The 4,297-nt window shown below is 38.0% G+C and overlaps 1 long non-coding RNA gene across 1 annotated transcript; it reads left to right on the top strand.

Moving 5' to 3' along the window:
- The first annotated feature begins 281 nt into the window (after positions 1 to 281).
- On the top strand, positions 282 to 3,906 carry LOC110697501. Its single transcript, XR_002506494.1, has 3 exons — positions 282 to 1,122; positions 1,279 to 1,444; positions 2,436 to 3,906. It is a non-coding gene; the product is annotated as an uncharacterized LOC110697501 (long non-coding RNA).
- Positions 3,907 to 4,297: the final 391 nt, after the last annotated feature.

Genomic DNA, 4,297 nt, shown 5'->3' with positions numbered 1-4,297 from the left:
GTAGACAGCAACACTAGTACAAAATGTACATTTGCGTCGCCATATTTGCGTCACTCATTCTAAGGAGCGAAGCAAATGTTTATTTTTACCATCCTTTTAAATTATTTGCGTCGCATATTATTCAAGAAGCGACGCAAAACTCAAGTGCATTTCAGCTTTCTATCATTTGCGTCGCTCCTATTTATTAAAGCGACGCAATTAATAAACTTATTTGCGTCACTCATTAGTTAGAAAGCGACGCAAATAAGTGATGAAGTAAATTGCGTCACTCTTTTATTAATGAGCGACACATATGAACTGTGTGCAACATTATAAACAAGGTTTTTTGCGCCGCTTTTTTATAATAAAGTGACGCAAATAACTCTTTTGGCTTTAGGTTTTTCTGCGTTTTTTGACCTTAGTTTTTCATCAGGTACGCCTACATTCACTATACAAAAAGAAAAAAAAAACAAGAGTTCTTAAATTCCAGCGAATTTCTACAGCAAAACACCCACAAATTTGTCTCTGAAATCCAACAAATTCGGCCAAAAACTTGCGTTTCCCCAGCAAATTTAACATCTAAAATCGCAGTGAAGTCGAAGACCCATAATCGGCTGCAAATCCGAGCAATTTCGAGCAAAAATTTAGACCAAAAACCCTAAGAAATTCGAAGCCTTAAACCTAGAAAAATTGATTGTTTCCGACCAAAAATCCCCCATTTCGAGCAAAAAATCAACTCAAAAGCATACAAATTCGAACCCTAAAAACCCCAAAAAATTCAATTTCGGTCTTCAAGTTCGATTGGGGGATTTCGTGGGGGGATTTCTAGGGTTTTTGGCAGCGACGCAATATACCCTATGAAATTTGTCCCATTTCAGTCATAAATAATTTTTGTTCGAATTTCAGTCAAGAAATTACAGCAACAATAGTTTAAGTCAAGAAATTACAGCAACAATAATTGTTTGAATTACGTCTTTTTCTGGGTTCAAGTCAAGAAATTACAGCAACAAAAATTCGAGCAATAACTGAAATTTTCGAGTGGAAAAATCGCTTAATTTCGCCCCAAAAAACCCGAGGAAGTTCAAGCAAATTACAGCAACAACAATTGAAGTGGCTATGTATGTATGTGGCCATGTGGGTTAGGTATTATCATGGTTTGAATTTAGTCATTGGTTTATCTTGTTTTTTTCAAATTATACCTGTTAATTTCAATTTATACAAAGTTTGGATTGATTGATGTGATATGTTTTAATGCATTTACGATGGGAGGTTATTGTTAATTCAATTGTCTTAACCCAGTTGCCGTTTGAAGCCGAAGAGAATTAAATGGCAGATTCAACGCAAAAAAAAAAAGACAGAAAACCCAGTTGCTGTTAATAAAGGTAATAATGGTATTGTAAAGAACAAGAAGAAGAACAAAGAGGTTGCTCCCTTCGGAAATTACAGGAATTACTATGGTTACCGTGTAAGTTCCTTTCTGATTTTATCTTCTTTTTTTTTATTATTTCTTTCTTCTTTTTCAAAGTTAGGGGTTTTCTGAGAAATTAATGTTTCCATAGAAAATATTTAGATGTGTAAAGATTTTAAACTTATGCTCAAATGCTGTTTTAATTTTAATTGATAATTATTATTTAAACTCTTTTTCTGTGATACATTTTTTTCATGGTAATTCACTATTTCTGCCTAATGAATTTGTAAAATTTGACTGATTCTAGCAACATTAGGTTATAAAATATATCAAAAAATTAAGTTTTGCCAATGTTTAAATTCTAGTGATGTTTATTATATGAAAATTTTATCTCCGTGGAATTTTTACTGTGATTAATGATCAATCAGTTTGTAGAAGGTAAAATTTCACATTTTATGATTAAATTAAAGCTGACTTCTGCCTGATTATGCTTTCTCTTTTCATGGTAATTGAGTAGAGTTAAATTGTATGTTTTTAATTCAAGAGCGTTGAGTAATGTTACACTGATAGTCTAGCATGTTTGTATGAAGATTTTGATATAGTTGTAATTGTATAATAAATCATTGGAAGAGAGGGGGAGGGGGACGAACTCTGAGTTTTCAGAAGATTTTCTTTTTTTAAATTGTCCTGACTCTTTTCACCATGTATGTTATTGATAATTTCATTGAGAAATATAGCTAACTCCTACATGAAAATGTTTGTTTCTGTTTTGTTTTCTAGTATTCACCAAAGGCATGTATTGAGCTAATTTCTAAGTAAAGCCTTTATCGATGTTTATATGTCCTAGTTTAGGGAAGTTTCCTTCGTATGCCTTTATTGAGTCAAGATGTGAAATTTTAATGTTAGAAATTTTATGTATTCTGGGGTGGTTGTATGTATTTTGTTTGGTTTTGTTTATCTTTCTTGAAAATGTCTGGTTGGCTCGCTGGATTGTAAGTTGAATTTCCATGTCATGAGATCCTGCAATTAAGTTTAAGTGATGATTCAGGTTGGTCATGACGTTGAGGAGGATCCACGGTTCAAAGTACTGAAGAAGGAGTGGTTTGAAGGCAAAGATTGTCAGAGAACACACTCGCCTTGGTAGACAGCAATTCAGGACGCAACATTCGGATCAGAGGATCCACATGAACCGCAGGCTCCTCGGATGAAGATTGCCAGAGAACACACTCGCCTAAAAACCAAGCGTATGTCCTCTGGAGCACTGGAAGCCCCTGATAAAGGGCCCAGAAACAGCAACAAATCATGCCAGACCGGATAGCTTCAGGGACTCCGACGATCAAACTCTAAGGACGGAGATTGATCTGCAAAACACAACCTCATGAAAATCATCAAAATAGAAAAAGTAATCGAAAAAATATGCACATGTGTTGTTAAAGTACTCACCGATGCACGAGTCGCCGAAAGGATCCTCTAGAGAAAGTCACAGCCTGAAGTGGCCCGCTTCTTCTTTATCGTGACCAGCCGATGGTCAATAGGAAAGCGAGCAGCCTCAAGCGTCCTAGGGGCTAAAAAAGGAAGGTACGAATATCCCTAAGACTATAAGAAACGAAAAAAAATAAGAAAAAAAAAACAAGAATGGCGATTAAAAAAAATTTAAAGTATGTACCTCAAGGAAACGACCATGCCACGTGAGAGAAATCTGAGGCACCTCGGTAGCTGCCGCAAAATCCATCACACGGGTTTCCTTGCCAATAGATGTAAGCATATGGGCATACGACACCTTCGCCCAACTCAAGTTACCTACCTGCCCCAAATCACTGAGGCAAATAAGTAACCCTATAGCGAAACGCTCTCCCCGATCACTCAAGATAGTGACGGAAAGAACATGAGCAATGTATATTCAAGCTAGCTGCTCAGGTGTACACTGCCGATCAACCTCATCAGCCGACAACTCATCGGCAAGAATCAAGTACGGAAAAGACTGCGCATACATCTAAAGGACCGCCGCAAGACGGTCCACCACGAGGTCACGTAGTCTCTCGTCTGACCCCTTGATGACCTCCATAGCTACGGGCTCACCTCCAAAAGGAAAACCCGTAATCATACAAAAAACGTAAGGGGTAACCGTCATCTTTCCCCATGGAAAGTGAAAAATGTTAATCCCACCAAAACTCCAGCAATCCACGAAGGAAAGCCAGTTGGGAGCTGATCCCCAAATGTTCCACAATCTCCTATACTACCTCGGGTAAACTCTCAAAACGGCCACGCAAGTTACTAGAGCCGTATAGACGCATGCTAGGCTCAATCCAAAAAACGAAGAGCAAAAAAAAGAGTAAAAATATGGTTACAGTTTGTTTCGAAGAAATAAAACGGAGGCGCAAGGGACTCACAATGCCACGCCAACCCCTGATCGAGACGTGATGGTTTAGGTTCCACTTAAGGACCCTAGGGTCCCATTTGAGAGGAGCCTCCCAAACAAAATCCTTTTGGCGACGTCGATCAGCTCCGACGCATCGCTCCCGAACCTCCTTACGAGGACGAGTCACTCTCTTTCAAGGGTGAACCGCCTTGTTAGGCACGGGTTCTCCTAGAACCTCCTTGGCATCAGCAAATGGAGGCGAATCCATGCTATGGATAAAGTTTCTTTATTAGTTTATTTTTCTAAACTAAGCTAATATACATGTTCTAGACCTATTTCGGCAGCATAACGGCTACCAAAAGGGCAAAACACAAAAATCGAATGCCACCCATACTTGAAGCTACGATACATGCAATGAAAATCATTAAACGGGGGCTTCTAACACCCATAAAAGCCATCCTATACCAGTTTCAACTAAGTATTCAAGGGATTATATTCCAAAATCTCAAAGAATCAGCTATTCTTAGGCAAATAATAGTAAGACAAACACA

Source organism: Chenopodium quinoa, unplaced genomic scaffold (genome assembly GCF_001683475.1).
Source record: "Chenopodium quinoa cultivar QQ74 unplaced genomic scaffold, ASM168347v1, whole genome shotgun sequence".
Classification (NCBI taxonomy): domain Eukaryota; kingdom Viridiplantae; phylum Streptophyta; class Magnoliopsida; order Caryophyllales; family Amaranthaceae; genus Chenopodium; species Chenopodium quinoa.
This window is presented reverse-complemented; position numbering and strand designations above follow the sequence as displayed.